This window comes from Geotrypetes seraphini, chromosome 14, assembly GCF_902459505.1.
Source record: "Geotrypetes seraphini chromosome 14, aGeoSer1.1, whole genome shotgun sequence".
NCBI classification, from domain to species: domain Eukaryota; kingdom Metazoa; phylum Chordata; class Amphibia; order Gymnophiona; family Dermophiidae; genus Geotrypetes; species Geotrypetes seraphini.
Window position 1 is genome coordinate 76,639,343 of NC_047097.1, and position 12,830 is coordinate 76,652,172.

Sequence of the window (12,830 nt, forward strand, 5' to 3'; positions counted from 1 at the left end):
CATTCAGCGTAGCTCTCTGCGCTAAAAACTGCTATTGTGGTTTAGTAAAAAGGAAGGGGGGCATTTGTCTGTTTTTGTATGGTTGTTAGTGAGGTGACAGTGCATAGAGTCATCTGCTTTGACCTCTTTGAAAAACCCTGGAATAGGAATGATAATTAACATTTTCTATGCGTACAGTGTGCTTTGTGTTTTTTTTAAAATTTTATTGTTGGTAGATCATTTTGACTTGGTCATTTTAAAAGTAGCTCGCAAGTCCAAAAAGTGTGGGCATCCCTGCTTTAAGGTTTCCACATTTGTGGCTCTATCTCTGTTTTGATTGGCCCGGGAGTCCCCGCGCTGACATCTTCCGGGTCCGTCCATACAGCTTGCGTCATAGGGGGCGGGAGCGACAGGGAAGCAGCCTCTGACGGACAGGAAGACTCCTGGAAAGGGAGGGGTGGCCTATTTTGCACTTTGTTCCGCACCGGCAGCGGCAAAGTCCTGTTTCTGTCCGCCCAGCAATGCGAGAGCGCAGGCGCGGAAGCGGTGCACCCCGCGGCATTGTGGGACTTGTAGTCCCTTCAGGCCCGCCCCTTCTTGTGACACCTCCGCCGGCGCGCCCTCAGTAATAATCGGGGGGCGGAAGTGACGTCAGCCGCCAGCGGCCAATGCGCTGCGTCCCGTGGCGGACAGAGAAAGTTAGCGCTTGGGTCCCTCGCGCGCTTCGGGCTCCGGCGGAAAGCGCGCGCCCGCCCGCTCGCTGAGGTCACGCGCAGGCACGAGACAGAGGACCGAGGAGAGTCGAGCTCGGCGTCCCGGTGAGTGTCGCCCTCTTCCCCGCCCAGAAGCCCCACCCTGCTCCCCCCTCCCTCACGTGGCCCAATGAGATGGTAAGCTCTTGACAGCAGGCACCGCCCGTTGCAGCAGCCGGAGGAGCCTGGATTTGACTATCACAGTCCTGCTCCGTTGTGACATCTGTTCCCGAAGAATAGCTTTAAGGCAACTAAGAGTAGGGTTTAAAAGAGTTTTGCAGAAGTTGCCGGAGGAAAAGGCCATAGAAACAGTCTGCAAAGCCTTTGCACATGACCCTCACTGGCCACTGTTGGAGACAGGGGACAGGGTTTGATGGCTTTCCACAAACTCAGCCTATTCTTGTGTTGCAGTTGAGCCTGATGCAAAGGACGGTGAAGTGCCTTGTCTAAACTAGCAGGTTATTTAAAAAAATAAGGTTCAAGATATTAAAAATCGATTTTCTCCACTAAGTTATCAGAGGACTGAATTAGACAAAATAGAGTGGGATGACTTTATTAAATGTTACTATATTAATTCTTATTGCTATTAAGATATATGCCCATCATACATCCTAAGAGGTGCACCTTTACCACTTAAAATGATTCTTTTAGATTGGCTAAATAAATTGTTTCAGAAAGGTTCCTTTCCCAAATATCTGAGATGAATTTTATTAACTCCATTATTAAAAGACACTAACATCCAACAACAGACCAGGAGCATCAATTCCATTTAGTAAATTCTCAATTAAATTCTTACATTGAAAAATTCAACATACTCCATTCTTTTTTTTATTTTTAATCTTTATTAATTTTAAAATATAAATAGTGCAATACAATGAATTTAAGCATAAACAAATCAAGAAACACACTTTAAATATGCAAATAATTTGAAAAACACTCATTTTCTCCCCCACCCCTTAACTAATAAAAGTAACATACTCCATTCTAATCAATCCGGATTCCGCAAGGGTCATAGAATGAAAACTATTCTGGGATCTCTAATGGATGTTGTAAGAAGCAACATTCCAAAGGGTTCTAAAATATTAATACTGCAATTTGATCTTTTGAGCGCCTTTGACCTTGTTGATCACGTCATATTATTAAGAAGATTAGATGATCTTGGCTTATCTGGAAATATTCTAAATTGGTTCAATAACTTTTAAAAAAGATCTTTAAAGTAAAAATGTCCAAAATGATATCCAACTAATGGTCTCTTCCTTATGGTGTTCCCCAAGGTTCCCCACTTTCACCTATCCTGTTTAATATCTTCCTGCATTCTTGGGGGGGGGGGGGTGGATCTGAAAAATGCCAAATTCATGTCATTTATATATGCTGATGATATTACTGTTCTCATTCCTTTTTCCTGGTCATTAGATCATATCAAATTAAAATTAAATTATTACATAAAATTGATAGAGAATTGGATGTTGAATCATCAACTTAAATTGAATAAGGATAAAAGTAAATTAAGTTTATTAAATCATCCTAATATGAATTATGAAACTAAAGTATTTAACCATAAATAAGATGGATTATCCACTGGCTAAAGTAATAATAATATTATATATAATAATATTATATATAATAATAAATTTATATACCGCAAGGCCATAAAGTTCTATGCGGTTTACAGTAGTTAAAAAAAAAAACAATAAAAGAAGTTGAATAGAACTAAAAAAGTTAAAAGACAATAATTAGAGACACTAAAATGATCAAAATAGAGCATAATAAAATTTTTACGAATTAGCTGCCTAAATACTTAAAAAACAGATATGTTTTTTGATGTCTCCTAAATTTCCCATAAGTGTCAGTAAGCAAAAGCAATTGTTCTAAATCCTTACCCCATAACGCTGCTTGATAGGAAAAAAGATTTTGATGATATTTTTTAAGTTTACATCTTCTAACAGGCGGAAAACCAAAATTCCGATGTGAGTTTCTCTTATGTCTGTTGGTTGCAAAAGAAAAAAGCTCAATTATATATTTGGCTAGCGTGTGTGGCAATTTATTGCTCGCTATTCCACGCATTAAGGCCCTAGCACGGCTTTGTAAAAGGAGCCCTTAGAAGGATTAGAAAGTACTTGGATAATGATCAATTCCGCCTATTAGTATAATCTTTAGTTTTGTCTCAACTGGACTATTGTAATGTCACCTTTTTAGATTGCCCTAAATTTATAATTTAAAAAACTCCAAACGCTATAGAATGCAGCCATTAGATTAATCTTCAGATTGAAGAAAGGTGATAAGATTACACCTTATTTATGTGAATTACTCTGGCTACTTTATAAATTCTGTTGTATTCTATTTAAAATACGGTTTGGAGAAACTCCTGATTATATGCCACATTTAAATTTTCTAACGATCCATCTTTGAACCTAAGAAATAATTATACTTTTCAGTATCCATTTATTAGGAACATTAGAACTTTTAACTCCATATGGGCATATCAAGCAGCAAAACTGGAAAGCATTACCAACTAATATTTTAATTTATTTATTTAAAATATTAATATACCGCCTTAAATCAAAGTGGTGTACAAAATTAACATATATAATAAAGTAACAAACTGCATATACATCAAATAGAATTACATCAACATGGCAGAATTATCAAAATGGAACTCTTGCTTATTTTACAAGGTCCCTTCAATAACTCAGAGGTGCAAAGCAGTATCAGATTACAGTAACATCATATCACCGATTCTTTTGTGATGAATCCTGGATTCCTTGTCATTAACAAGCCTTATGCAACCCTCTGATCTTAATCTATGTTTCAAAAAAGACCTAAAGACTATCTATTTCATGAATTTGTTACTAATAATTCCTAAATATTGTAACACTAGTTTTTAATTTTTATCACCATAATTACTTAGTAAATGGCTGTGAAATTCATGGAGGTATTAGTGATATACAAATAAAAATGTTATTGTATTGTGTGAATTGGGATTTGAACATTAGTTTTCTGATGTTTATTTACTCTTCCACTCAATTCATTAATATCTACTGAAGACCCATACAACACCCAGATTCAGACAGCATGGCAAACTATTTTCAACACAAGATTAACCCCCCCTTTTATGAAGCCACGTTAGGCGGTATTAGCGCTGACTCTCCTAGGAATTCTATGAGCATATCGCCATGGCCAGTGATAAAAAGCTTAACGCAGGTTTGTAAGGTGGGGGTGTAAGTTATTGAAACAAACATACATTAGAGGACTGTATCAAATTAGTTATTTCAAATGATAATATGGAAACAGGAATTCCAGCCAATAGATGTTGAAAAGAATTCCCTATTGTCGTGTCAGATATAATTTAAAAAAGAGAGAAGGTATATATAAATACAGTATATATTACTTATAATAATGTATTAATTTATTTCATTATTGTTTTGAGTGTATTTTCTCAAAAGCTAAAAATCTATTGCACATATCCATAACATGATCAAAAATTAACACTTACCGTAACTTATTGAAATCCAAATGGCTTTCACCTTAATAAAAGTCCTTTGAAGTCCTCAAGTGCATGTGTCCATATCAAGATTGAAAAGACATTAAACAGATAATAATGCAAAAGTTTGTAACTTGTTAGAAGAGTCCTTTAGAAATCCAAGGTTCCATTGAAATCCATTCAAAAGTTCATTGGAAGTCTGACGGCGGCTCCTACCATTTCACAAGTTAATTGCTTCATTTAGGTTCTAAATGTAAGCAAGGAACATGCAGTATCCTGCAGATTTGAATATCTAAGTAAGGGAATTTGCCATTTTCTTACGATTGAATTATAATACTGGCAATCTTGTTTCCCATACTTCGAGCATTAATTAGTATATACTGCTTTCCAGACATTGCCCCCTTTTCCCATCCATGTAGAGGTATTCAGTGATTTACTTACCTGGGGGCTTATACTTACCTGGGGGCTTTGATCACTCTGCCCCATCACTTCTAGTTTAAAGCCCTCTTCAGTAGATTAGCCAGCCTGTTGGTGAAGGCACTTCTTCCCTTCTTTGATAGATGCACTCCATCCCTGCTCAGCAGCCCTTGGAAAATCATCCCATGGTCCAGGAAGCCAAAACGCTCTCGACGACACAATCCACATAGCCACACATTCATCTCCAGGATGCGAGCTTCTCTGCACTGGCCTTTACCCTCGACAGGGAGGATAGGCAAAATGAGGAGAGGGAGAGATGAACAACGCAGAGATAGCTGAAGGTAGTCTGCTGACATTTAACAATTCAAGGGATTTAGGCAGTATATCCCAAACTGTGTGCTTCCTGAGATTTCAGGTGTGTCCCAGCACAATTTGAGTAAGGGTAATTTGACGCGATTACAATGGATTCAAAATACGGCAGCTAAATTGATCTATAGAAAAAGGAAATATGACCCCTCTTCACTGGCTTCCATTTTATTTTAGAATTCAATTTAAATGTGTAAGCATAATATTCAAAATCTTACATGGGGCTTTTTTTCTTTTTGTTTCAATCTCCTTTAATTCTTTACGAACTACAAAACCAATAATTTCTCAATTTTTTTTTTAAATAAATTATATCCTAAGTGGTTTACATTCAGGTACTTTATCATATTTCCCTATCTATCCCGGTATATAAACTCTCTTTTCCTTCACTTAAAAGAATGAAGGTTTTAGGTTATGTTTCCCGTTCTTTTACATACATCTTCATTTCAATTTGGAATGAACTTCCTGTTAAGATTAGAACTACTTTCTCTATATATACTTTTAGAAAGTCTTTAAAAGCATTACTTTTTCAACAATCAATATATGGGTAACCTTACTGAGGATTTAGGAATGTATTCTTGCTATATTGATTAATAGATCAATTAAATTAGCTTCGGTTTCCATTTCCTCATTTCTTTATGTTAACTGAGTCGAGCCCTTAATTCAGGAGAAGACCCGATAGATAAACCTAAGGACTGGATTGCATTGGAAGAGCCCTTAATAAAGGGAATAGAAAAGCAAAATAGATCAGTAGAAAGGGAAAAAACAAAAAAGGGTTCTATAAAGTCCATATATCCAACCAGATAGAATCAGATATTAGAATATCCTGGTGAGCAATGTCGTCCAACAATGTTTTATGGCGAAAGCCCCCAATAGGCAGCCCATGTCAGTCAAAGGGAATCAGCATCTGAATAGTCGGGGCTCTTATCCCAAAGAGAGCACTGCCAGTTCCATATTACACTACCAATCACATGGCAGCAACGAAGCACCTAATTCCAAAGAGGTTTCCAGCAAGACAGCACTGTTTCCTCTGGCTGCTCTGGTCTTACTTGCAGGACTTTTGTTGAGTAAGCTGGTAAATATAATAAGAGGGTCATATGACCCCCTGTATCTGTGAGAACTCTCTAGAAAGAGGCCCGTGGTCACTGCCCAGCATCCTCACTTCGACCCCACCACATTTAGGTTGTCCAAAAATCTCTGAGCTGCTACCTGGTCCACTGGAAGGTGAGATTGTCCATCCTTTCACACCTTGATAGCTGGGTACAAAAGAGCGCAGTGTATGCCTTTCCGATGTAGCGATGTGTAAAAGGGCATCATTTCCTTCCTGAGAAGAGCTACATTGTTGGAATAATTGTTAAAAGAGCAGAATTTTATGCCCCTTGTATTCTGCCTATATGCCCTCGGCACCCATTCCTTGCCAGCTCAATTTACATAGCGAGCTATGGCTGTGCGGGTATGAGAGCCCTCCTTTCTCTTCTGGCCAATGCAGTGAGCCCATTTGCAGAGATAACTTAAAGCCACCGGTTCCAGGCTTAAATGCATGGGTAGCCACGTGGAGAAGAACGGGGGGGAGATCAGCATCTGATACCGCTTTGGTAGGCCCACTACCCTTAGATTATTCCTCTGGTATCTATTCTCCTGCTCCTCTAGCCAGTCAGTTAACATCAATACTTTTCATTGGAGCTCTCCCAGTTCTTCTGTCCGAAGGGCTTTATCCTCCTTCGTAGACACCCGCTGCTCAATTTCGGTCAGGTGCCTCGAGTGGCTATCAAATTTTTCATTGATTTCATCCACAGCCACTTGGTGCTTATTTAAAGATGCATCTAGCACTGCTGTTATTGACTGAATGATTTCCTGGGCCCAGTCTCTAGCAGTGTTCTGGGTGTTGGTCACTCCACTGCAGTGCAGTTTGATTTCCGACCTCTGCAAGTGATCCAGAGCCTTGCAGGATAATAAGGGTGTTAAACAAGATCTTTTAGCAGATTTTTGCTGAGTTGTTGCAGAGCCATTGACTTGCACGTCCTGCTAGATGGCGTGCATCACATGACCCCCTCATGGAAATTCTATCCATAAGGATTCCACACTGCTCTCTCATATGCCATGTAGAATGTTTGTTTTGTTTGGATCGATTCCCTCTTTAACATATAACGCAAGACCCCCCCCCTCCAATTGGAAAGTGGAAGACTAGGCGTCCAAGTGGTAGACAAAATTTAATGTGGACAAATACAAAGCGATGTGCATTGGGAAGAATAACTCAAATCATAGTTACCAGTTGCAAGTGTCCACCTTGGGGATCAGCGCTCAAGAAAAAGATCTGGGTGTCGTAGACAATATGATGAAACCTTATGTTCAATGTGTAGCGGCAGCCAAAAAAGCAAACAAGATGTTGAGAATTATTAGAAAAGGGATGGTTAACAAGACTAGGAATGTTATAATGCCTCTATCGCTCCATGGTGCGACCTCACCTGGAGTATTGCGTTCAATTATGGTCTCCTTATCTCAAGAAAGATATAGCGGCACTCAAAGGTTCAAAGAAGAGCGACCAAGATGATAAAAGGGATGGAACTCCTCTCGTATGAGGAAAGACTAAAAAGGTTAGGGCTCTTCAGGTTGGAAAAGAGACAGCTGAGGGGAGAGATGATTGAAGTCTACAAAATCCTGTCAAAAATTACAAATACTAGAGGACATTCGTTGAAGTTACAAGGAAATACTTTTAAAACCAATAGGAGAAAATATTTTTTCACTCAAAGAATAGTTAAACTCTGGAATTGCCAGAGGTTGTGGTAAAAGTGGATAGCCTAGCTAGTTTTAAGAAAGGTTTGGACAAATTCCTGGAGGAAAAGTCCATAGTCTGTTATTGAGAAAGACCTGGGAGAAACCACAGCAACATAGAATGTTGCTACTCTTTGGGTTTTTGCCAGGTACTAGTGATCTGGATTGGCCACCGTAAAGATGACTTGCTGGGCTTGATGGACCATTGGTCTGACCCAGTAAGGTTATTCTTATGTTCTTAATTTGATCTACTCTATCCTTGTGATATAATACATGGTCCCATTGATTGTCCTTCTTCCCCCAGGACTCTGAGATGCCTATTATATCCACCCCTTCAGTCAGTGCTATATTCTCTAACTCTTCAATCTTATTTTTGTAGGCTTCTAGCTTTTGTGTAAAGACACTTCAAATTGTGTGTTTTCCTTGCATTTACAAAGATAATTTGTGCCCTTAGTCTGCATACTCATACAGAATCTCCTTCCTTCTCTGCTCTCCCCTCCTCTTCTCACCTCCCCTCCCTCTCCTCCTCCCCGTCTTGATGTCGCCTGGAGCCTGAATAGGTATGTGCAACACACAAATAGAAGATTAGATTCGATTCCTCTTAAACACTCCTGGCTTACTCTCACTTTTATTGAAACCATTCTTTTGGGATTCCCTAAAAGTTCTGTATCCTGCAAGGATACTCCACATCGAACCATCCGCTTCTGGTTCACATTTTCCTATCATTGCTACCTACAAGTATCAAAGCAGGTGGCTCCTCCCCAGCACTATCTAAATTCCTATCTGGGTAATGCATGAAGTTCCCCCATTTCATACCAGACAGGCAAGGGACCAAGTGGTCTTCATGATCACCAGCCACACAGCTGTCTACATGCTTAATGATTGAATCACCAGCTACAACAGCTGTCCTAACCCTTCCCTCCTGGGCAGAAGCCCCTGGAGACACATTCTTGTTGCGAAAGAATATTGCATTCCCTGTGGGCAGGTCCTGGCTACAGGATTATTTCCTACCTTATTTCCTCCTTTTAGGAGACCTCCTTCCTCCGAGACAGCACAAGGGCTGCCAGACTGGAGGTGGGTCTTCTCTATAAGGTACAAAGTACCTAGAAAGATCCCAAAAGAAAGCAGTGGATTTTCCCAAATCCATCTTAATAATGGCTTACAGACTTTTCTTTAGGAAAGTATCCAAATCTTTTTTAAACCCTGCTAAGCTAACTGCTTTCACCATGTTCATGGTTTTAAATTTACTATCATTATTATTTACTATGTCAAATATGATGCTAATGCTATTCCTATAATAAGACATCTTATGTACCCAAGGGTCCATGCAGATATGAAAATGGGGACAAGATGAGCAATACAGAGTCAATTGAGATAAATAGATGGGTAAATGCAAGGCAAGTTATATGTTCAGTGGAGTAAGATATAAGGAACTGGTCTAAGTTACAGGGTGTGTAGTAATGAAGTCCATGGGCGAAACAAGTGGATAGTCGATTGCCACATGTCTTAAAGATTTGGGAGAAGAGCCAGGCTTTCACCTGCTTCCTGAAATAGAGAGACTTGTGAGTTAGATGTAGCCCCTGTGTGAGTAAGTTCTAGAATGTGTGGGCTACCCCTGAGAAGGCTTGCTGGCGAGTATCGCATTGTGAAATATCTTTTGATGAGGAGACTGATAGTGATGCTTCTTAAGAGAACCTTAAAGGTCTGAAAGGAGTATAGAGGGCTAACTTATTTTGGCCCATTTTGTCTGAAGATCCTGAAAATCAAGCATAGTTTTTAATTTTAACCAGCTTTGCTGCTAGTAAATTCATGAGATTGTATAAACTTGTTCAATTAAAATAGTTCTTAAATTTATTATTTCTTTTTGTTTCTAGTGTATCGGAAACAATTTGTCTGCTGGTTCCATATTTCAGAAAGGAATGAATGCTGCAGTTCTGTACAGAGGTTTATCACAAAGGAGATAAGAAGGATGATAGGGCACTCAGGAAGCTAATGTCTGCCTCAGGAGAAAGGAAAACTGAGCAATTTTCATCCTCAAATGTGAGTAGCCAAATATTACCCTAAGTACAGCTAATGCAGTGAGCCTCTTGCACTGGGAATAGTTTTAGGACCTCTCTTTGCTGGGAGTAATTGGATTTGGCTAACTTTGGCTTCTTTCTGGAATTTAGAGCTCATTCTGCTATCAGGCAGTAGTGCTGTGATGTGCTTACCCTTACTACTACTACTTATCATTTATATAGTGCTCAAAGGCGTACATTTATAGACGGTCCCTGCTCAGAAGAGCTTACAATCTAACTTGGACAGACAGACATGACATAGAGGGTAGGGGATGCAGAACCCAAGGTGAGAGGAGTTAGGAGTCGAAAGAACTCTCAAAGAGATGGGCTTTTAAACAGGCCTTGTACACTGCCAGAGACTGAGCCTGCTGTAGGGATTCGGGCAGCTTGTTGCAAGCATACAGTGCAGCAAGGCAGAAGGGACGGAGTCTGGAGTTGGCAGTTGAAGAGAAGGGCACAGAAAGAAGACACTTACCAGCTGAGCGGGAGATAAGCGAAGACAGATAATGAGGGGTAGGTTAGTAGGAGGAGTTTGAATTGTAATCGAAAACAGATGGGAAGCCAATAAAATGACTTCAGAAGAGGAGTAACATGAGTAAAGCGGCTCTCCTGGAATATGAGTTGTGCAGCCGAATTCTGGTTGGATTGGAGGGGAACGAGATGGCTAAGAGTTGTCTAAGCGCAAGGTGATGAGGGCGTGGATAAGTGTTTTGGTAGTGTGCTCAGGAAGGGTCAGATTTTGGTAATGTTATAGAGGAAGAAGCGGCAAGTTTTAGCGAAAGGATGAGAGTGTTGTCCACAGAGACGAAAAATGAGGAAAGTGGAGAGGTGGGTTTATGCGGAAAGATGAGCAACTGGCTGGCTGAGACTCTGGTTAGGGTTGGTTCCTGCTTAGAATTGGAGTGTAATAAGTTACTGCTTGGTCCGATGAGGATGAGTTAGATTTTATGCTGTTTCTGAACTGGATCTTTAAATTTGAACCCCACTTTTTTCCAATCATAAAATCTGTACAAAGTGACTTACAGTAAATCTAATTATACATTAAGCATAAAATACATACTGTATATTCAATGAAGTATAACAATGAAAACTAAACATCTAACAAAATAAAGCAATAGACACCAAAGTACCAAAGAAATGGCTAATAACAAAATTCTTCATTCTTTTTGATAATACAGAACAAGGTATTCTGTTGCTTGACCCAAGTTAGTAGCTTAACTGGATTTATTACTGCACCTAGTGATGACATAGGAATAAATCCAACTGTAGTGAAATAATTGGGATTGGAGTAGCTTAATGGTTAGAGCAGCAAGCTGAGCAATTCACCTAACAACCCTAAAACTTAAATTGGGAGCCCATTAGGGATAGAGAAAATACCTGCAAATAATGTGTACAGTGCTTTGGACATAAGTAGTGGTACTAATAATAGTGATCTCATGATCACACTGAAAGATACTTGATTCATTTTGTTATGGAGGACAGAATATTAGATCTCAAAATGGTATCCTCTAAGTTTCTTTTGTGTACCACTTAAGAAGCCAAGCCATAAAGAAGAGAGGGTAGCCCTTCACAAAAAATATAGAGAAAAAATGAAAGCATACAACAAAAAAAATGCAAATTAGTTTACACAAAGGTATATTTTCACAGAGTGATTATTCTTGGGGTGTATAAGCGAGTAGATATTGCGTGTACAACAAACTTTTAATAAACTTAACAATAATAAAACTTTTAATAATAGTAGATGAATCAGTTAAGACTAGTAAAGGGACTAAATGAGCAACTGGATGGTGGGGCTGTGTGACTGAGTGGATGAGAGCGTAATAGTGGACTGAATTGGAGTGATGTGGGTTTAGGAGTGGTATAATAATTAGGCAGAGATGTGCATATAACCTTTTATCCCAGGACAAGCAGGCAGCATATTCTCACATGTGGGTGACATCATCCACGGAGCCCAATATGGACAGTGGTAAAAGTGTATTGCCACTTTTAAGTTTTGCGCAAGTGCCTTCCCGCCCGATGCCAGTTTGTGATAGATTTTCCTATCCATGTCGAAACCATCGAGCGGCTTTAAGAAGTGCTGTCAGTGCCCTATTTCCATCACTAAACCGCATAGTTGGTGTTTGCAGTGTTTGGGCCCTAAACATCTGGTAGACTCCTGTATGCATTGTTCCACACTACAGAAATACTCGTTGAAACCTCGATGCATCCAACAAGATGCCTCACCTCACCTCTTTGTCAATCCCTTCAGTGGTGGATGGATGTGTCATATCTTTCCAGGGGTCTGCTGTTTCATGTTCCCCCACATCAGAAAGTACTCGCCACGGACGCGTCCATGTGTGCTTTTGGGGCTCACCTAGATGGTCTCAGGACACAAGGTCTATGGTCTGCTCAAGAGAAGTCATTCCACATCAACCTGTTAGAGCTGTGAGCAATTTGGAATGCACTAAGAACTTTCCAACCAAGTTTTCCTTGTACGCTCAGACAATCAAGTGAGGAACAGGCTGTCTCCTATGTCAAGAGGCAGAATGCATATGGAACTGGGCAATTGCTCGAAATAGATTTCTCAAAGCCGTCTATGTACAGGGAAAGCTAAATACTCTAGCCGACAAACTAAGCAGATTTCTTCAGCCACACAAGTGGTCTCTCAACTCCAAAGTTTCACGTTTATTAAAATTTGATATACCGCTTATAAATTGTCTAAAATTATAAGGTAATCACAATAACATAGACAAACACAACTTACTTACGAGAAGAAACATCCTTAAATCAATTTAAAACAAAACTAAAAACATTTCAGTTTTGCGATGCTTTCAGGCTGTAACTGTCCTTTTAAGGACAAAATACATTTATTCTACTGTAGTCTTTCCCCACCTATTGTTTGTTCCTTTTATGTTTTCTTTCCTCTGAACATTGTAGTTCTAACACACTTCCCTTTTGTCGGCGTTCGTCTTGTTTTTTTAAGCTTCTCGTTGAACTAACAGTCCCTAGTGATGTCTCTATTAATTTTTG

The 12,830-nt window shown here is 39.5% G+C and overlaps 1 protein-coding gene across 5 annotated transcripts in view; it reads left to right on the top strand.

Annotated features, from left to right (window-relative positions):
• The first annotated feature begins 620 nt into the window (after positions 1-620).
• The window catches only part of ZFAND6 (zinc finger AN1-type containing 6), a 45,960-nt gene continuing 33,750 nt past the window's right edge, over positions 621-12,830 (top strand). For 3 of the 5 annotated variants that reach the window (XR_004536969.1, XM_033920329.1, XM_033920332.1), the window contains exons 1-2: positions 621-797; positions 9,639-9,804. The gene's annotated coding sequence lies outside the window, so the exon portion shown is untranslated. Of the gene's footprint in view, positions 798-994; positions 1,190-9,638; positions 9,805-12,830 lie in introns of those variants that run through there. The other 2 variants (XM_033920330.1, XM_033920331.1) reach the window with 2 other exon arrangements.